A 22,935-nucleotide genomic window follows, 5' to 3' on the forward strand; every position below is an offset into this window, starting at 1 on the left:
AGGTGACTGAACAGTCCAATACGGGAATTACAGTCTCTGTCACAGGTGGGACAAACAGACTTTGCTGGAATTCTTTGAGGATGTAACGAACAGGGTGGATAAAGGGGAACCAGTGGATGTGGTGTATTTGGACTTCCAAAAGGCATTTGACAAGGTGACACATAAAAGGTTACTGCACAAGATAAAAGTTCACGGGGTTGGGGGTAATATATTAGCATGGATAGAGGATTGGCTCATGAACAGAAAACAGAAAATGGTTCATTCTCTGTGTTATGTATGGAGAAAGAGTCAGACTGAACACTGTGAGCACAAAGTAAAGTGTGACCGTAGTCTTTTACTGCAGGTCTCCAGAGTGCCCTTCCAACCTGTGAAGCCTCCTTAAATACCTGTGCTCCCAAGGGATTATAGGATCCCTTGGGACTCCAGGGGATGAGCCCTCTGGTGGCTGTACAGAGTAAATACAAGTCCACATATATAACAACACTCCCCCACAAAGTCAATAGTGTAACTATTTACAATGTGAGTCGATCTGGGGCCCTTGCCTTGGTTGATCGTCTCGGTGTGAAAGCTGGTGTTGAATCATTTGTTGGGCCCTCGCTGGGCTGCTGTGCAGCTGGCCTTGCTGGGCTGCCTGGTGTGTTGGGCCCTGCAGGGCCGCTGTGGATGATGGGTTCAGCTTCGTGGTCAACCGTGGTGTCGGTTGCCACTGGTGTGTGTGTTGGGGGATCAAAAAAGGTAGGGTGCAAGGTGGGTTGCGCAGGATAGTCCGTGAATCTGAGTTTGATTTCGTCCAAGTGTTTCCAGTGAATGAGACCATTTGAAAGTTTGACCCGAAACACCCTGCTCCCCTCTTTGGTTACGACAGTGCCAGGAAGCCACTTGGAGCCTTGTCCATAATTTAATACAAATACAGGATCATTGATTTCAAACCCGCGTGGCTCATTTGCGCTATCATGGTATGCACTTTGTTGAAGCCGCCTGCTCTCTACCTGTTCATGTAGATCAGGGTGAACTAACGAGAGCCTTGTCTTAAGTGCTCTTTTCATGAGCAGTTCAGCAGGTGCGATCCTAGTGAGTGAGTGGGGTCTCGTATGGTAGCTAAACAGGACTCGGGATAGGCGAGTCTGCAGTGAGCCTTCAGTTACCCTCTTCAAGCCTTGCTTGATAGTTTGCACTGCTCTCTCTGCCTGACCATTGGATGCTGGTTTAAACAGGGCAGATGTGACATGTTTGATCCTGTTATGGGTCATGAATTCTTTGAACTCAGCACTGGTAAAACATGGCCCGTTGTCGCTCACCAGGACATCGGGTAAGCTGTGTGTGGCAAACATGGCTCTCAGACTTTCAGTAGTGGCAATGGACGTGCTAGCCGACATTATCTCACATTCAATCCACTTGGAGTACGCGTCTACAACCACAAGGAATATTTTACCCAAGAACAGGCCTGCATAGTCGACGTGTACCCTAGACCACAGTTTGGAGGGCCAAGACCATAAACTTAGCGGCGCCTCCCTAGGTACTTTGCTTAACTGCGAGCATGTATTACATCTGTGAACACAGGACTCCAAGTCCGCATCGATACCGGGACACCACACGTGGGATCTGGCTATTGCTTTCATCATTATGATGCCTGGGTGGGTACTGTGGAGGTCATTGCTGAAGATGTCTCTGTCCTTCTTGGGGACCACTACTCGATTGCCCCACAGAAGGCAGTCTGCCTGTATAGACATTTCATCTTTGCGCCATTGGAACGGCTTTATCTCTTCCTGCATTTCCACTGGGACACTGGACCAGCTCCCGTGAAGCACACAGCTTTTGACTAGAGATACTAAGGGGTCCTGGCTTGTCCAGGTTTTGATCTGTCGGGCAGTGACGGGTGATTGCTCACTCTCAAATGCTTCCATAACCATGACTAGATCTGCGGGCTGCGCCATTTCCACCCCCGTGGTGGGCAATGGCAGCCTACTGAGAGCATCGGTGCAATTTTCTATGCCTGGCCTGTGGCGGATGGCGTAGTTGTATGCGGACAATTTGAGCGCCCATCTCTGGATGCGGGCCGATGCATTGGTATTTATCCCTTTACTCTCAGAAAACAGGGATATAAGTGGCTTATGGTCAGTTTCCAATTCGAATTTTAGCCCAAACAGGTATTGATGCATTTTCTTTACCCCATAGACACACGCTAATGCTTCTTTTTCAATCATGCTGTAGCCTCTCTCAGCCTTAGACAGACTCCTGGATGCATAAGCAACCGGTTGCAGTTTCTCGAAATCATTAGCTTGTTCCAATACACACCCGACGCCATATGACAATGCATCATATGCTAGTACCAAACGATTACATGGTTCATACAACACAAGCAATTTGTTTGAGCATAACAATTTTCGCGCTTTTACAAAGACTTTTGCCCTAAACCCATTCGCCCCCTTTTCGTAGTCAGACATGCAGTGGTTCTAGCAGTGTGCTGAGACCCGGTAAGAAGTTACCAAAGTAGTTCAAGAGTCCCAGAAACGACCGCAGCAACGTCACGTTCTGTGGCCTCGGTGCGTTCTCGATTGCCTCCGTCTTCGCGTTGGTGGGCCTGATGCCGCTCGCCGCAATCCTCCTTCCCAAGAACTCCACTGAGGGCACCAGGAAAACATGAGCTCCACAGGGTTGAGTCGACTAAGAACCTCCTCCTGGTTCTGCAGGTGCTCGACTGTGTTCCGACCTGTGACCAAGATGTCGTCCTGGAAGACCACGGTGTGCGGGTCCGATTTCATTAAACTTTCCATGTTTCTCTGGCATGTTGCCGCTGCTGATCGGCTTCCAAACGGGCATCTGTTATAAACAAAAAGACCTTTGTGCGTGTTGATGCAGGTGAGAGCCTTCGATGATTCCTCCAGTTCCTGTGTCATGTAGGCTGAAGTCAGATCCAGTTTCATGAACATCTTTTTCCCGGCAGCATTGCAAAGAGGTCGTCGGCCTTTGGTAATGGGTATTGGTCCTGCAGGGAGAAACGATTGATAGTTACTTTGTAATCGCCACAGATTCTAACGGTGCTTTCTCCCTTGAGGATTGGGACAATAGGACTGGCCCACTTGCTGAAGTCGATCGGTGAAATTATGCCCTCTCTTTGCAGCTGGTCTAGCTTGATCTCTACCCTTTCTCTCACTGCTCTCGCCTTGTGAGTTAGGTGGATCTGCACTTTTGCTCTTTGGAATTTCCCGATGCCTGGTTCGAACAGCGAAGGAAATTTGTTTAAGACCTGGGCACACAGAGTATCGTCAGCGGACGATAGCGCTCGGACGTCGTCCCAGTTCCAGTGTATCTTTCCCAGCCAGCTCCTGCCGAGCAGCGGGGGACCATCGCCCGGTACCACTCAGAGTGGTAGCTTGTGCACCGCTCCATTGTAGGAGACCTTTACGGTAGCACTGCCGATTACAGGAATCAGTTTTTTAGTGTAAGTTCTTAGTTTCGTGCGAACTGGAGTTAAGACTGGCCTTGAGGCCTTGTTGCACCACAACCTTTCGAAAGTCTGTTTGCCCATGATGCACTGGCTCCATTGACACCAAGAGTCCATTTAGTTCAATATTCAGCATTATCGGGGGACAATTCGTGGTGAATGTGTGCACCTCATGTACCTCTGCCTCCTCTATCTGAGACTCTGGTTCATTGTGATCCTCCGTGGATCTGTCCTCCTCTGCAACCTGGTGGTTTGCAGGTTTAACAGGTTTTGCAGCTTGCCTGCACACTCGTTGGAGGTGTTCTATTGTTCCACAGCCCTTGCAAACGTACTCTTTGAATCAGCATGACTGGAAACAATGATCACCCCGCAGCGCCAATAAGGTGTTAATGGTCTTGCATTCATCACCCTTGATGGTGAACTCTGAGTCATCTGCGGATGTGCAGCTGCAGGTATGTGTGACCTGCCCTGTACGTTACGATTCGAAAACAACATCACTTTGTTCATAGTACTTGTAGCAGCACTTGTGTGCTGAGAGATTTGCTTCGTATTGTCACTGGTGGCAATGAATGCTTGGGCCATCGCTGTGGCCTTACACAAGGTTGGGGTCTCGACAGTCAAAAGTTTGCGAAGTATGGTTTCGTGGCCAATGCCAAGTATGAAAAAGTCTCTGAGCAGGTGCTCCAAATGTCCTTCAAATTCACAATGTCCTGTAAGGCGTCTTAGTTCGGTGAAATAACTCGCTACTTCCTGGCCTTCAGACCTTTTGTAGGTGTAGAACCGGTACCTCGCCATCAGGACGCTTTCCTTCGGGTTCAAATGCTCTCGGACCAGTGTGCACAAATTGTCTTACGATTTCTCCGTGGGTTTCACTGGAGTGAGCATATTCTTCATGAGGCCATACGTTGGTGCCCCACAGACGGCGAGGAGGATCGCCCTTTGTTTGGCAGCGCTCTCTTCCCCATCTAGCTCGTTGGCCATGAAGTATTGGTCGAGTCACTCCACAAAAGTTTCCCAATCATCTCCCACCAAAAGTTTCTCCAGGATGCCCACTGTTCTCTGCATCTTTGGGTTCGCTATCTGTACCTCGTCGACAGTTGTTGTTTTTGTGGAAAGAGTCAGACTGAACACTGTGAGTTCAAAGTAAAGTGTGACCTTAGTCTTTTATTGCAGGTCTCCATGAGTGCCTCTCCAACCTGTGAAGCCTCCTTAAATACCTGTGCTCCCAAGGGATTATGGGATCCCTTGGGACTCCAGGGGATAAGCCTTCTGGTGGCTGTACAGAGTAAATACAAGTCCACATATATAACACTCTGGTTGGCAACCAGTAACTAGTGGGGTGCCGCAGGGATCAGTGCCGGGACCCCAACTATTTACAATCTATATTAACGACTTGAAAGAAGGGACTGAGTGTAACGTAGCCAAGTTTGCTGATGATACAAAGATGGGAGGAAAAACAATGTGTGAGGAGGACACAAAAAATCTGCAAAATGACACAGACAGGCTAAGTGAGTGGGTAAAAATTTGGCAGATGGAGTACAATGTTGGAAAGTATGAGGTCATGCATTTTGGCAGGAAAATTTAAAGAGCATAGAAACATAGAAAATAGGTGCAGGAGTAGGCCATTCAGCCCTTCGAGCCTGCACCGCCATTCAATAAGATCATGGCTGATCATTCCCTCAGTACCCCTTTCCTGCTTTCTCTCCATACCCCTTGATCCCCTTGGCCGTAAGGGCCTTATCTAACTCCCTCTTGAATATATCCAATGAACTGGCATCAACAACTCTCTGCGGCAGGGAATTCCACAGGTTAACAACTCTCTGAGTGAAGAAGTTTCTCCTCATCTCAGTCCTAAATGGCCTACCCCTTATCCTAAGACTATGTCCCCTGGTTCTGGACTTCCCCAACATCGGGAACATTTTTCCCGCGTCTAACCTGTCCCATCAGAATCTTATACGTTTCTATGAGATCCCCTCTCATCCTTCTAAACTCCAGTGAATAAAGGCCCAGTTGATCCAGTCTCTCCTCATATGACAGTCCAGCCATCCCTGGAATCAGTCTGGTGAACTTTCGCTGCACTTGCTCAATAGCAAGAACATCCTTCCTCAGATTAAGAGACCAGAACTGAACGCAATATTCCAGGTGAGGCCTCACTAAGACCCTGTGCAACTGCAGTAAGACCTCCCTGCTCCTATACTCAAATCCCCTAGCTATGAAGGCCAACATACCATTTGCCTTCTTTACCACCTGCTGTACTTGCATGCCCACTTTCAGTGACTGATGAACCGTGACACCCAGGTCTCGTTGCACCTCCCCTTTTCCTAATCTGCCGCCATTCAGATAATATTCTGCCTTCGTGTTTTTGCCCCCAAAATGGTAACCTCACATTTATCCACATTATACTGCATCTGCCATGCATTTGCCCACTCACCTAACCTGTCCAAGTCACCCTGCAGCCTCTTCGCGTCCTCCTCACAGCTCACACCGCCACCCAGTTTAGGGTCATCCGCAAATTTGGAGATATTACACTCAATTCCTTCATCTAAATTGTTAATGTATATTGTAAAGGGTTGGGGTCCCAGCACTGATCCCTGCGGCACTCCATTAGTCACTGCCTGCCATTCTGAAAAGTACCCGTTTATCCCGACTCTCTGCTTCCTGTCTGCCAACCAGTTCTCTATCCACGTCAATACATTACCCCCAATACAATACGCTTTGATTTTGCACACCAATCTCTTGTGCGGGACCTTATCAAAAGCCTTTTGAAAGTCCAAATACACCACATCCACTGGTTCTCCCTTGTCCACTCTGCTGGTTACATCCTCAAAAAATTCCAGAAGATTTGTCAAGCATGTTTTCCCTTTCATAAATCCATGCTGACTTGGTCCGATCCTGTCACTGCTTTCCAAATGTGCTGCTATTTCATCCTTAATGATTGATTCCAACATTTTCCCCACTACTGATGTCAGGCTAACCGGTCTATAATTACCCATTTTCTCTCTCCCTCCCTTTTAAAAAAGTGGTGTTACATTAGCTACCCTCCAGTCCATAGGAACTGATCCAGAGTCGATAGACTGTTGGAAAATGATCACCAATGCATCCACTATTTCCAGGGCCACCTCCTTAACTACTCTGGGATGCAGACTATCAGGCCCCGGGGATTTATTGGCCTTCAATCCCATCAACTTCCCCAACACAATTTCCTGCCTTATAAGGATATCGTTCAGTTCCTCCTTCTCACGAGACCCACTGTCCCCTAGTACAGTTAGAAGGTTATTTGTATCTTCCTTTGTGAAGACAGAACCGAAGTATTGGTTCAATTGGTCTGCCATTTCTTTGTTCCCCATTATAAATTCACCTGAATCCGACTGCAAGGGACCGACATTTGTCTTCACCAATCTTTTTCTCTTCACATATTTATAGAAGCTTTTGCAGTCCGTTTTTATGTTCCCTGCAAGCTTCCTCTCATACTCTATTTTCCCCCTCTTAATTAAACTCTTAGTCCTCCTCTGTTGAATTCTAAATTTCTCCCAGTCCTCAGCCCAAATGGCTTGCAGGCACTGTGATTGCCAAAGAGGCGAATAGGGTTTTGGTAGTTAAACTTACCAATGGACAAATCTGCCGCAAACACGTGGATCAAACAAAAAGAAGGTTCAGCAACCCCATAGAAGAAGCAGAGGAAGAACACAACATAGAGTTTACTCCACCACAGGTGAGCGAACACCGGAACCAAGTGGAGGAGAGCCCAGTCACTGTGGGCAGTCCAGACAGGCCTGAGGCTCCGCAAACAGCAGACACTCAGGCCAGCGTCCAACAACCAGAGCCCCAACTCAGGCGCTCTACAAGGGAGCGTAAACCACCAGAGAGACTTAACCTGTGATCCCAATAAGATTTGGGGGGAGGTGATATCATGTATTCAACTATCATTGTAACCCATGTATAAGCTGACCTAAGTTGTACACCTTGAGAACATTGACCACAAGGGGCGAACTTGTGGGAGACACTCTTAACCTGGACTTTCAGGTATAAAAGGGGAAGCTCCACCCAGCTTCATCACTTGAGGTCTTGGTAATAAAGGTAACTGGTCACAGAGTGACCTTCTCTCAAGTATGGGTCTCGTGTACATTTATACTGTATAGTAAGGACGTATCATTAGCAAGTTATTATTTAAATTGTGGATGGAGATTAGAGATAGTAAGGGGAAAAAGTCACTGGTGGGCGTAGTTTATAGGCCCCCAAATAATAACTTCACGGTGGGGCGGGCAATAATCAAGGGAATAATGGAGGCATGTGGAAAAGGAACGGCAGTAATCATGGGGGATTTTAACCTACACATCGATTGGTCAAATCAAATCGCACGGGGTAGCCTGGAGGAGGAATTCATAGAATGCATACGGGATTGTTTCTTAGAACAGTATGTTACAGAACCTACAAGGGAGCAAGCTATCTTAGATCTAGTCCTGTGTAATGAGACAGGAATAATAAACGATCTTCTAGTAAAAGATCCTCTCAGAATGAGTGATCACAGTATGGTTGAATTTGTAATACAGATTGAGGGTGAGGAAGTAGTGTCTCAAACGAGCGTACTATGCTTAAACAAAGGGGACTACAGTGGGATGAGGGCAGAGTTAGCTAAAGTAGACTGGGAACACAGACTAAATGGTGGCACAATTGAGGAACAGTGGAGGACTTTTAAGGAGCTCTTTCATTGTGCTCAACAAAAATATATTCCAGTGAAAAAGAAGGGCGGTAAGAGAAGGGATAACCAGCCGTGGATAACCAAGGAGATAAAGGAGAGTATCAAATTAAAAAACAATGCGTATAGGGTGGCCAAGGTTAGTGGGAAACTAGAAGATTGGGAAAATTTTAAACGACAGCAAAGAATGACTAAGAAAGCAATAAAGAAAGGAAAGATAGATTGCGAAAGTAAACTTGCGCAAAACATAAAAAATAGATAGTAAAAGCTTTTACCGATATATAAAACGGAAAGGAGTGACTAAAGTAAATGTTGGTACCTTAGAAGATGAGAAGGGGGATTTAATAATGGGAAATGTGGAAATGGCTGAGACATTAAACAATTATTTTGCTTCGGTCTTCACAGTGGAAGACACGAAAACCATACCAAAAATTGTTGGTCACGGGAATGTGAGAAGGGAGGACCTTGAGACAATCACTGTCACTAGGGGGGTAGTGCTGGACAGGCTAATGGATCTCAAGGTGGACAAGTCCCCTGGTCCTGATGAAATGCATCCCAGGGTGTTAAAAGAGATGGCGGAAGTTATAGCAGATGCATTCGTTACAATCTACCAAAATTCTCTGGACTCTGGGGAGGTACCATCGGATTGGAAAGCAGCTAATGTAACGCCTCTGTTTAAAAAAGGGGGCAGACAAAAGGCAGGTAACTATAGGCCAGTTAGTTTAACATCTGTAGTGGGGAAAATGCTTGAAGCTATCATTAAGGAAGAAATAGCGGGACATCGAGATAGGAATAGTGCAATCAAGCAGATGCAACATGGATTCATGAAGGGGAAATCATGCTTAACTAATTTACTGGAATTCTTTGAGGATATAACGAGCATGGTGGATAGAGGTGTACCGATGGATGTGGTGTATTTAGATTTCCAAAAGGCATTCGATAAGGTGCCACACAAAAGGTTACTGCAGAAGATTACACTACGCGGAGTCAGAGGAAATGTATTAGCATGGATCGAGAATTGGCTGGCTAACAGAAAGCAGAGAGTCGGGATAAATGGGTCCTTTTCGGGTTGGAAATCGGTGGTTAATGGTGTGCCACAGGGATCAGTGCTGGGACCACAACTGTTTACAATATACATAAATGACCTGGAAGAGGGGACAGAGTGTAGTGCAACAAAATTTGCAGATGACACAAAGATTAGTGGGAAAGCGGGTTGTGTAGAGGACACAGAGAGGCTGCAAAGAGATTTAGATAGGTTAAGCGAATGGGCTAAGGTTTGGCAGATGGAATATAATGTCGGAAAATGTGAGGTCATCCACCTTGGAAAAAAAAACAGTAAAAGGGAATATTATTTGAATGGGGAGAAATTACAACATACTGCGGTGCAGAGGGACCCGGGGGTCCTTGTGCATGAATCCCAAAAAGTTAGTTTGCAGGTGCAGCAGGTAATCAGGAAGGCAAATGGAATGTTGGCCTTCATTGCGAGAGGAATGGAGTACAAAAGCAGGGAGAACCTGCTGCAACTGTACAGGGTATTGGTGAGGCCGCACCTGGAGTACTGCATGCAGTTTGTTCACCTTACTTAAGGAAGGATATACTAGCTTTGGAGGGGGTACAGAGACGATTCACTAGGCTGATTCCGGAGATGGGGGGGTTACCTTAGCATGATAGATTGAGTAGACTGGGTCTTTACTCGTTGGAGTTCAGAAGGATGAGGGGTGATCTAATAGAAACATTTAAAATAATGAAAGGGATAGACAAGGTAGAGACAGAGAGGTTGTTTTCACTGGTCGGCGAGACTAGAACTAGGGGGCACAGCCTCAAAATACCGGGGAGACAATTTAAAACCGAGTTGAGAAGGAATTTCTTCTCCCAGAGAGTTGTGAATCTGTGGAATTCTCTGCCCAAGGAAGCAGTTGAGACTAGCTCATTGAATATATTCAAATCACAGATAGATAGATTTTTAACCAATAAGGGAATTAAGGGTTATGGGGAGCGGGCGGGTAAGTGGAGCTGAGTCCACGGCCAGATCAGCCATGATCTTGTTGAGTGGCGGAGCAGCCTCGAGGGGCTAGATGGCCTACTCCTGTTCCTAATTCTTATGTTCTTATGTTCTTAACTGGAGAAAGATTGCAAAGTGCCGCAGTATCGCGCGACCTGGGGGTACTTGTGCATGAAACACAAAAGGATAGTATGCAGGTAGAGCAAGTAATCAGTAAGGCGAATGGAATCTTGATCTTTATTGCAAAGGGGATGGAGTAGAAAAGCAGGGAAGCCTTGCTACAGCTATACAGAGTATTAGTGAGGCCACACCTGGAATATTGCGTGCAGTTTTTGTTATGTATGTAAACATATTAACTGTGTAAGACTTGCCACCAGAGGACGCAACTGTTGGTGGTGTGCAAGGGAGTATAAAGTTTGTCTGCCATGCTGCTTAGGCACTCTGGAGTTGTATTAAAGAGACGAAGGTCACATCAGTTTTAGCTCACAGTACTCAGTCTTGCGGAGTTCTTCCATACTTAGCAATTGGCGACGAGTAACAGATTACGAACTGTCACGCGTTCATGGCTGCCATTGGTATTTTCGAGAGATTTGTAGAGGGTGACGATTGGCAACCCTTCGTTGAGCATCTCGATCAGTACTTCGTCGCCAGTGAGCTGGATGGGGACGAAACAGCGATCAAGCGCAGGGAGATTCTCCTCACCGTGTGGGTCCACAATATACAGCCTCATCAAAAATCTGCTTGCACCAGAGAAACCAACAAAGAGGACATATACAGAGATGTGTACGCTGGTTCGGGAACACCTCAAGCTAAAGGAGAGCGTCTTAATGGCCAGGTATCGCTTCTACATGCACCACCGCTCCAAGGGCCAGGATGTGGCGAGTTATGTCGCTGACCTGAGACGCCTTACAGGAACTTGCGAATTTTCTGGATTTTTGGGGGAAATGCTGCGGGACTTTTTTGTGCTTGGCATCGGTCATGAGGTCATTCTTTGTTAGCTACTGTCCGCTGAATCCCTAGATCTGAGCAACGCCATCATGATAGCCCAGGCATTCATATCCACGAGTGATAATACCAGACTGGTATCTTCCCAGCATCGAAGCTCACCGGCAAGTACTGTGCATAAAATAACATCACTAGCAGGCAGAACTGCATATGGCAGGGCCAACACGTCTGCAGCTGCAAGACCTAGGATGACTCAGAGTCTGCCCTCGGGCGTGAATGCAAATTCATTAACACCATGTTGGCGTTGCGAGGGTAATCATCGAGCCCATCAATGTCAATTTAAGCAGTACGTGTGCAAAGGCTGCGAAACAATGGGGCACCTCCAGCGAATGTGCAAGAGTGCTGCAACTCACTATGTGGCAGAGTCGGCAGAGGGCGATCGATCCGGTGCGGATCACGTAGAACAAACAAGAGAGGCAACTCAACCCGAGAAAGAAGTGTATGGGGTACACACCTTCACCACCAAGAGCCCTCCTATTATGCTGAAAGTCAAATTGAACGGTATTCCGGTATCAATGATGTTGGACACAAGGGGCGAGTCAGTCAATTATGAGCCAGAAGGCTTTTGAGAAACTGTGGGGCAACAAGGCACAAAGGCCCAAACTGAGCCCGATTCAGACAAAGCTGCGCACCTACACCAAAGAGCTCATACCAGTCATTGGCAGTGCAGCAGTTAAGGTACCGTACGATGGAGCTGTGCATGATTTATCACTGTGGATTGAACCAGGTGATGGCCCAACGCTATTCGGCAGAAGCTGGCTGGGAAAGATTCGATGGCATTGGGATGACATCAAAGCACTATCTTCAGTGGTTGATGCCTCGTGCGCCCAAGTGCTGAGCAAGTTTCCATCGCTATTTGAACCAGGCATCGGCAACTTGACAGGTGCCTAGGTGCAGATCCATCTAGTCCCCGATGCAAGGCCCGTTCATCACAAGGCTTGAGCGCTTCCATATATGATGAGGGAGAAAGTTGAGATCGAACTGGACAGACTTCAACAAGAGGGAATCATATCGCCAGTCGAGTTCAACAAGTGGGCCAGTCCAATTGTTCCGGTGTTGAAAAGCGATGGTATGGTCAGAATCTGCGGAGACTACAAGGTAACCATCAACAGAGTCTCGTTACAGGACCAGTACCCGCTACCCAAGGCGGATGACCTGTTCGCAACGTTAGCAGGGGGGAAGTCGTTCACCAAGTTGAACCTAACCTCCGCCTACATGACACATGAGCTGGCTGAATCTTCGAAAAGATTGACGTGCATCAACACGCACAAAGGACTGTTTATATGCCACAGGTGCCCTTTTGGGATTCACTCGGCTGCTGCCATCTTCCAGAGGAACATGGAGAGTCTGCTGAAATCGGTTCCGCGCACCGTTGTGTTTCAAGACGACATCCTGATCACCGGTCGTGACACCACTGAACATTTGCACAACCTGGAAGAGGTTCTAAATCGACTAGACAGAGTGGAACTCAGGCTGAAATGCTCCAAGTGTGTTTTCCTGGCGCTGGAGGTCGAATTTTTGGGGAGAAAGATTGCGGCAGACGCCACGGACTCAAAGACAGAGGCCATCAAGAATGCATCCAGACCACAGAATGTGATGGAGCTGCGTTCGTTCCTGGAACTCCTCAACTATTTTGTTAACTTTCTACCCGGGTTGATCACTTTGCTGGAACCGTTGCACATGTTGCTACGTAAGGGTGATGACTGGGTTTGGGATAAATCTCAAGAGAAAGCCTTTGAGAAGGCCAGAAACCTACTTTGTTCTAATAAGTTACTTGTATTGTATGACCCGTGTAAACGATTAGTGCTAGCTTGTGATGCATCTTCGTACGGGGTCGGCTGAGTATTGCAGCAAACCAATGTATCGGGAAAATTTCAACCGGTTGCATACGCATCTAGAAGTCTGTCTAAGGCTGAAAAAGCCTACAGTAGGCCAAGAAAGAGGCGTTAGCATGCGTATATGGAGTTAAGAAAATGCACCAATACCTATTTGGACTTCGGTTTGAGCTTGAAACCAACCACAAGCCACTCATTTCGCTGTTTTCAGAGCAAAGGTATAAACACCAATGCTTCGTCCCGCATCCAAAGATGGACACTAACATTGTCCGCCTATGACTATGTTATCCGCCACAGACCAGGCACAGAGAACTGTGCTGATGCCCTCAGTTGGTTACCATTGCCCACTACCGGGGTGGAAATGTCGCAGACCGCAGACCTACTTCTGGTCATGGATACTTTTGAGAGCGAGGGGTCACCCGTCACTGCTCGCCAGATCAGGACCTGGACCAGCCAGGATCCTGTGCTATCACTTGTAAAAAGTTGCGTCCTCAATGGGAGCTGGGTCGCCATTCCTGGGGAAATGCAAGATGAAATTAAGCCGTTTCACCGTCGCAAAGATGAAATGTCCATCCAGTCGGATTGTCTCTTATGGAGTAATAGCATGGTTTTGCTAAAAGAAGGCAGGGAAACGTTTATACGCGACCTACACAATACCCACCCAGGCATAGTCATGATGAAGGCCACAACCAGGTCGCATGTTTGGTGGCCCGGCATTGACTCAGACTTAGAGTCATGCATACACCAGTGCAACACGTGCTCACAACTGAGCAATGCACCAAGGAAGGCTCCATTGAGTCTGTGGTCATGGCCTTCCAAACCGTGGTCCAGGATTCACATAGATTTTGCTGGCCCCTTTCTCAGAAAGATGTTTTTAGTTGTGGTGGACGCTTACGCTAAATGGATTGAATGCGTAATCATATCATCCAGCACATCCACTGCCACCATTGAAAGCCTCCGGACTATGTACACCACCCATGGCTTGCCCGACATCCTTGTTAGTGACAATGGACCGTGTTTCACCAGCTCGGAATTCAACGTGTTTATGACCTGCAATGACATCAAGCATGTCAGGTCTGCCCCGTTTAAGCCCGCATCCAACTGTCAAGCAGAACGGGCAGTCCAAACTATCAAGCAGAGCTTGAAACGCGTGATGGAAAGCTCTTTGCAGACCCGCTTATCTCGAGTTCTGCTCAGCTATTGGACATGACCCCACTCGCTTACCAGGGTTCCTCCTGCAGAATTATTAATGAAGAGAGCACTCAAAACCAGGCTCTCCCTAATCCACCCGGATCTAAATGATCATGTGGAAACCCGGCGTCACCGACAAAACATGTACCACGATCGCACGGCTGTATCGCGTGACATTGATATTCATGACCCTGTGTTTGTCCTGAATTACGGTCATGGTCCTAAATGGGTTGCTGGTACTGTCTTGACCAAGGAGGGGAATAGAGTGTTCATAGTCAAACTATTGAATAGACAAACGTGCAGAAAGCATTTGGATCAGACCAAACCGCGGTTCACCGACAACCAGGAACAACCTGAAGAAGACATCACCATCGTCAATCCACCACCAGCAATCGACCTCGCTGTCAATCAAGAGGATGAACCCACCATTCCCAACAGTCCTGTCAGACCAGCCGCGCCGAAGTGCAGCAATGGTCCGACCAACTGACCCATACCAGAGTTTGTACTCAGACGATCAACCAGGGAGTGTAGAGCCCCGGATCGTCTCAACTTGTAAATAATTTGTATCAAAGACTTTGGGTGGGGGGGGTGGGGGGGGCGGCGCAGGGGGAGTGATGTTATGTATGTAAACATTGTAACTGTGTAAGACTTGCCACCAGAAGGCGCAACTGTTGGAGGTCCAAGGGTCACCTGCACACTTCGTTAAGGGAGTATAAAAGGTTGTCTGCCATGCTGCTTAGGCACTCTGGAGTTGTATTAAAGAGACTAAGGTCATATCAGTTTTAGCTCACAGTACTCAGTATTGTAGAGTTCTTCCATATGTAACAGTTTTGGTTTTCATATTTACGAAAGGATATACTTGCTTTGGAGGCAGTTCAGAGAAGGTTCACTAGGTTGATTCCGGAGATGAGGGGATTGACTTATGAGGAAAGGTTGAGTAGGAATGAGAATGTATAAGATTATGAGGGGGCTTGACAAGGTGGATGCAGAGCGGATGTTTCCACTGATGGGGGAGACTAGAACTAGAGGGCATGATCTTAGAATAAGGGGTCACCCATTTAAAACTGTGATGAGGAGAAATTTCTTCCCTCGGAGGGTTGTAAATCTGTGAAATTCGCTGCCTCAGAGAGCTGTGGAAGCTGGGACATTGAATAAATTTAATACAGAAATAGACAGTTTCTTAAACGATAAGGGGATAAAGGGTTATGGGGAAGTGGAGCTGAGTCCATGATCAGATCAGCCATGATCTTATTGAATGGCGGAGCAGGCTTGAGGGGCCATATGGCTTACTCCTGTTCTTATTTCTTATGTTCTTATGTCCTTATGAAAGGATGGGTGGGACCGGTTTTCTGCGTGTTCCTTCCACTGCCTGCGCTTGTTTTCTGCATGCTCTTGGCAATGAGACTCGAGGTGCTCAGCACCCTCCTGGAGGCTCTTCCTTCACTTGGGGCGGTCTTTGGCCAGGAACTCCCAGGTGTCGTTGGGGATTTTGCATTTTATCAAGGAGGCTTTGAGGGTGTCCTTGAAACATTTCCTCTGCCCACTTGGGGCTCGCTTGCCGTGTAGGAGTTCCAAGTAGAGCGCTTGCTTTGGGAGTCTTGTGTCAGACATGCGAGCAATGTGGCCCGCCCAACGGAGCTGGTCGAGTAAGGGGGAGGGGTCATCACGACCCCCCTCCCCCCCCGCCACACACACATGTCACCATTTGAAGTCGCCCAATGCAGCTTTGGTGGACCAGCTCCATTGCACTCCCTGGTCACCCGTCTTCGACCTTCAGGTTCGGCCTGTGGGTTATAACTCAGCCTTAGGACTGGGTAAGTCGGCATTCTGCAGTTTCCAACTTGGTCCCCTTTTTGCCAAGTTGGCCAAACTTTGAGATTGAACTCCTCAGTCGGCCCAACCCACCAACAGGAGAGGAGGGGACCCAATACTGCCCTTGTCTGACATCCGCATACATACATTTTCCAGTTGGGATAATAATAATGGGTGAAACCTTAGCTGATTTATTCCTCCTTAGCTTAGGGACAGTAACGCCAATTGTAGTGGCATTATTGACTCAGCACAGATCAGCAAATGAGTCTTCTTGCTCTCTTTTGATTCAGCACTGCACCAATGGGGAATCTACCGACTAAACTATTAAAGGAAGCACCATGTTAATTGTAGTTTTCTGCTCTTTGTGTCTTCCCGTGGTGTTCCAAAATGCAGCACTGCATTACTGTAGCTAGGGCCCAATTCTTTCCGATGAAAATTTGTGTGGTGCTGTCAGCAATCTGTTCAACCACAAGGGTATTCGGGCTGAGCCCAATACTGCTATTCCCCAATACTCCCATGGCAAACACCTTTCAGAATGGGCACTGTTTGATAATCAGTAGAAGAAACTCCAGCTGTCTTTTTCTCTCCCTAGCCGGGATGTCTTAACTAGCCAAACAGAACACAGACTACAAAAATCAGGGACGCCTTTAAAATGATTGGTGCAGATTTTCACAGTGCAAACCTAATGATTCTGGAGCTCTTTGTAATCCTCTACATTAGTCACCCTGCCCTCCCCTGGCCCCCTGCGAAAGATGATATTTTACTGCATCAGAGATTGGTAGTATGAAAAGGAATCTAGACACATTCATCCTGTCTCATGTCACTGCAGCCATCTCAATCACATCATAGGAGAAATGTTATGTTTGACACTTCTGCACTGGTTTCCAAAGAGCAGCAGTATGCCAGTGCTGCTCTCCCCATTACATTTCCATCCAGCACCATTCTCCATCAACCACCAGGTAGAAGGGGGGCCACAGAACCCAGCGGCAGTTCCTAAGACCTAATAAATGCATATCTGTGCTGACACTGGAATAAGGTAAATTAGCACGTTTAGATTACCCACTGCAGTTAATGGTGAAAAAGTCATATTTTTTCTGTGGCCAGCTCTACCTCACTATCACTTCTCTCGACCCCTCCACAGTCTCAAAATTGTCAGACTGCTTGTCCAACATCCAGTTCTGGATGAGCAGAAATTTTCTCCAATTGAATATTGGGAAGACTGAAGACATTCTTTTCGGTCCCCGCCACAAACTCCGTTCCCTAGCCACTGATTCCATCCCTCTCCCCAACGTCTCTCAGAGGCCGAACCAGACTGTTCGCAACCTTGGTGTCATATTTGACCCTGAAATGAGCTTTCGACCACATATCCGCTACATAACTAAGAACGCCTATTTCCACCTCCGTAACATCACCCGCCTCTGCCCTTGCCTCAGTTCATCCGCTGCTGGAGCCCTCATCTATGCTTTGTTACCTCTAGGCTTGACTATTCCAATGCACTCCTGACTGGCCTCCCACATTCTACCCTACGTAAACTTGAAGTGATCCAAAACTCGGCTGCCTAACTCGCATCAAGTCCCGCTCACCCACCACCCCTGTGCTCACTGACCTACATTGCCTTCCGATTAATCAATGCCTCAATTTCAAAATTCTCATCCTTATTTTCATATCCCTCCATGACCTCACCCCTCCCTATCTCTGTAATCTCCTCCAGCCCCACAACCCCCCGAGATGTCTGCCCTCCTCTAATTCTGCCCTCCTGAGCATCCCTGATTATAATCGCTCAAGCACTGGTGGCTATGCCTTCTGTTGCCTAGGCCCCAAGCCCTGGAACTCCCTGCCTAAACCTCTCTACCTCTCGTTCCTCCTTCAAGACGCCCCTTAAAATATATCTTTTTGACCAAGCTTTTGGTTATCTGCGCTAATTTCTACTTATGCGCTCGGTGTGAAATTCTTGTCGCGTAATACTCCTGTGGAGCACCTTGGGACATTTCACTACATTAAAGGCGCTATATAAATTCAAGTTGTTGTTGTTGTTGACTACAGTTTCTAAATGTAAAAATGCATTTCATTGACCACACAGCCATGTACTGTAGGTGTGCCCTCAGATTAAACATAAGATGGGTTATGGTGGAGGGGGAAAGAGAGCTGTAGGGTGTCACTCTGTGTGCAGTGAACCCAAGATATTCCAAAACAACTATTTATGCCAAATAACACATGTAGCTGTCTGCTGAATCCCTCATCCTTGCCTTTGTTACTTCTAGATTCGACTATTCCAATGCTCTCCTGGCCGGCCTGACACTTTGTACACTCCGTAAACTTGAGCTTATCCAAAACTCTGCTCCCTGTATTCGAACTCACACCAGGTCCCGTTCACATCACACCTGTGCTTGCTGACCTACATGAATTCCTGGCATGCCAAAATTCTCATCCTTGATTACAAATCCCTCCATGGCCTCACCCCATCTCATCTCTAACCTCCTCTAGCCCTACAATCCTCTGATATATCTGTGCTCATCCAATTCTGGCCTCTTGTGCATCTCCAATTTTCATTGCTCCACCATTGACGGCTGTGCTTTCAGCTGCTTAGGCCCAAAGCACTGGAACGCCCCCTCCTCCCCCACCCCCGCAAACCTCTCCACATCTCTACCTCTCTTTCCTCCTTTAAGATGCTCATTAAAACCTACCTCTTTGACCAAGCTTTTGGTCATCTGTCCTAATATCTCATTATGTGGTTCGGTGTCAAACTTTGTTTGATAATGCACCTGTGAAGTGCCATGGGATGTTACATTAAAGGCGCTATATAAATGCAAATTGCTACTGTTACTGTTTGTATTGCACTTTTCACATCATACTTCTAAACGCTACCGCAGAATCATAATTATTAACATTTTGTAAACTAGTATTTTGGACTGGAGAACTGCATTCTGAACCAGTATGCAATTTTTGCTTTAAAGTTGCTAGCGTGGTTACTTTGCTAGTGTTTATATTTCCCCCAGTGGCTCAGAAATCTCTATAGAAGTTATAGCCAAATTCCTTCATTGCCCTGTAACTGGCTACACTGGTTTAGCTACCATGGCCAAAAAAACACACCTACCTCCACCGTTGATGGCAATCCATTCAAGTACTTGTGTTTCTGTTGGAAACATGGATTGAAGCCATCTGTTTTGGCTGCTGCTTCTGATGGCACTGGTGCCGCTTTATTTATATTCACATTTTATCAATAACTTTGGTAGTACCATTGACAGTCAACTACAAATATGTTCTAAGTAACGCCTTCCTGGATCATTACATTGTTCACCATTAAAATCTACTAAAAACACACACACAGCATAAATAAAAACCAACACACGTGTAAATATCCACAGACAATAGGAAGAAAAATCACTTTAGGCTACTTGTATGTACCTCCTTGGGACTGGTCATCTACCAGCAAAACCAAAGGGACAGCAGTCATTATGCCCATCCTCTTGGCTGAGCCTGGTAGGTAGTGCAGAGAAACTGAGGAAAAAAATGAAGCAGAATAAATGCCCTAACTGCCAATTGGCATAGGGGACCAATGACACATGTTTTATTTTTCACAAACCATTATTAACATGTACATACCCCTTAGCAGAGGGGTCAATAACCAGGGGGGCATAAATTTAAAGGAAGTGGTAGAAGGTTTAGAGGAGATATGGGGAGAAAAGTTTTCACCCAGAGGGTGGTGGGGGTCTGGAACTCACTGCCTGAAAGAGTGATAGAGGCAGAAACCCTCATCAAATTTTAAAAGTACTTGGATATGCACTTGAAGTGACATAATCTACAGGGCTATGGACCAAGAGCTGGAAAGTGGAATTAGGTTGGATAGCTCTTTGTTGGCCAGTACAGACATGGCAGGCTGTAAATTTCTATGATTCTATGTATTTAGCAGTTTTAAAGTTAACATTCTATTGAATTTGGCTGAATTTACTAAAGTGGATGCTTTGAAAGGCTATGAAGTGACACATACTGTCAGATGCTGTTTATATTATTGCCATCTTGGCTCAACTCTAGGGGCCCAAGTTTTGGGCCGCGCCTAAAATGGCGCAGCCCGGACCTGGACACCCATTTTTCGCGCCAGAAAGTGCGCCTAAAAAAAACTTACCTATTCTCCGGTTCCCTGCAGGTCCTCTGGAGCTGGGCGCGGCTGTGGGGGGCGGAGCCAGGTCCATGCGCTGAAAACAGTGCCGGGACCTCTGCACATGCGCGCTACAGTGGGCGCGCATGTGCAGTAGCTCCAGGTGCCCAAAACTGTGGGAGGGGCCCGAAGCACGCAGCCCCTAGCCTTGGCCGAATGGCCTCACTGGGACTGCGTGGATAAGGCTCCTCCCACCCGACCGGACCCGACTTCTGCTTCCCCCCGCCCCCCCCCCCCCGGCGACCTGACCTCCGCGCCGCCCCCCCCCCGTGACTCTCTCTCTTCCCCCCCCCCGTGACTCTTGCACTCCTCCCTCCGGACCTCCGTGACTCTTCCCCCCCCCGGACCTCCGTGACTCTTCCCCCCCCCCCCCCCCCGGACCTCAGTGACTCTTCCCCCCCCCCGGACCTCCGTGACTCTTCCCCCGCCCCCTCCGAACCTCCGTGACTCTTCCCCCCCCCCCCGGACCTCCGTGACTCTTCCCCACCCCCCCCCGGACCTCAGCGACTCTTCTCCCCCCCCGCCCCCACCGGACCTCCGCGACCACCACCCCCGAGACCCGACGCCACCTACCTGTAAATCCAGCCCAAAGTCTTGGGCCCGGCCATTCAGCCTCCTTCTCTCCCTTTCTTCCTTCCCTCCTTCTCCCCCTCCCTCCTCTCCCCCCCTTCTCCTCCTCTCCTCACCCTCCCCCTCTCCCCCCCTACTCCCCCCCTTCTCCCCCTCTCCCCCCTCCCCCTCCTCTCCCCCCTCCCCCTCCTCTCCCCACACCCCCTCCTTCTCCCCCCCAACCCCTCCTCCCCACCCCCCTTCTCCACCCTCCTCCTCCTCCCCCCTCCACCCCTCCTCCTCCTCCCCCCCCACACCCCCCTCCTCTCCCCCCTCCCCCTCCCCCCTCCTGTCCCCACACCCCCTCCTTCTCCCCCCCACCCCCTCCTCCCCACCCCCTCCTCCCCACCCCCCTTCTCCCCCTCCTCCTCCCCACCCCCCTTCTCCCCACCCTCCTCCTCCTCCCCCCTCCACTCCACCTCCTCCTCCCCACCCCATCCCCCTCCCCCCTCCTCCCCTCCCTCCCCCTTGCCCCCCTTCTCCCCCTCCTACCCCACTTCTCCCCCTCCCCTCGCTGTCAGAAACACAGACACTGACAGACAGAGAGTGAGAGACACACACACAGAGAGACAGAGAGATAGAGACACTGACAGAGACACACTGGGGGGGCCGTCCCAGCACGCTGTTGGAGGACTCCCGGTGCTGCAGTCGGCAAGTAGAAAATGTTTTATTTATTACTTAAAAAAAAATATATTTTTTATTAATTTTTTTTGATTGATTTATTGGTTGATTTATTGATGTATTTATCATTTATTATTGATGATGGCTCTTTATTTGTAAAACTGAAGTGTTTAATGTTTGTAAACTTCCCTTTAAACCCTAGCCCCCCCACTTTCCCTACACCTAATTTGTAACCTACACCTGATTTTCTAAAGTGTAGACAAGGTTTTTTCGAACGTACAAAAATCTTCACTTACTCCATTCTAAGTTAGTTTGGAGTAAGTTTTCACTGCCGAAACTTTGAAAACAGGCGTAAGTGGCCGGACACGCCCCTTTTGAAAAAAAAATTATGTTCCAAAGTGAAACTGTTCTAACTGACTAGAACTGGAGCAAACTAATTGGCGAGAATTCAAATTTAATGAAGGGAAAGCCAGGAAGCAACATTTTGAGTTCTTGCTGCTTTTTCATTCAATGTTGGGATTCCTGAGGTTTGTAGATTGTCAGACATCTGTGGGGGTCCCAGAGCTCATGTATTTCATTTCTGTTATGTATATAATGACTCAAAAGACTTGTTACTGTAAACTCACTCAGGTGTAAACCTGGTCCACTTTACTCGTGCCCAAACTGACCACAAGACATGGTACCAGCAGTTATATACCAGTGGCCCGCACACACGCACGTACAATCCGATGACCTCTGACAGTGACCCCCCATGGTGTCGAGTGACTCCAAGCATCAATACATGACAATTTCCCACAATCATCATCCTTATTAAGTCTATATATGAAGTGACTAACTGAGTGCCAATTAGTGCTGAATTATACGGCCCAAGATTCGGGCCGCGCCAGACGCCTGTTTTTCGTGCCAGAAAGTGCGCCTAAAAGAAACTTACCTATTCTCCGGCTCCCTGCAGGTCCTCTGGAGCTGGGCGCGGCACAGCACGAGCTGTAGGGGGCGGAACCAGGTCCCTGCGCTGAAAACAGTGCCGGGACCTCTGCACATGCATGCTACATGTGCAGTAGCTCCAGGCGCCCAAAACTGTGGGAGGGGCCTGAAGCACGCAGCCCCTAGCCCTGGCGGAATGGCCTCACTGGGGCTGCGTGGATAAGGCTCTTCCCACCCGACCGGACACGACCTCTGCTTCCCCCCGCACCCCCCCCGCCCCGGCGACCTGACCTCCGCGGCCCCCCCCCGTGACTCTCTCTCTTCCCCCCCCCCTCCTCCGCGACTCTTCCCCCCCCCCGGACTTCCGTGACTCTTCCCCCACCCCCCCCGGACCTCCGCGACTGTCCTCCCCCCCCGAGACCTCCACAACCCCACCCCGCGACCCCCCCCTCCCGAGACCCGACGCCACCTACCTGTAAATCCAGCCCGAAGTCTTGGGCCCGGCCGTTCAGCCTCCCCTCCCCTCCCTTCTCTCCCCTCCCCTCCCCTGCCTCCCCTCCCTCCCTCCCTCCTCTCTCCTCTCTTCCTCCCTCTCCTCCTCTCCTTCCCTCCCTCCCTCCTCTCTCCTTCCCTCCCTCC

The sequence above is a fragment of the Pristiophorus japonicus genome, chromosome 6 (genome assembly GCF_044704955.1).
Source record: "Pristiophorus japonicus isolate sPriJap1 chromosome 6, sPriJap1.hap1, whole genome shotgun sequence".
NCBI classification, from domain to species: Eukaryota; Metazoa; Chordata; class Chondrichthyes; family Pristiophoridae; genus Pristiophorus; species Pristiophorus japonicus.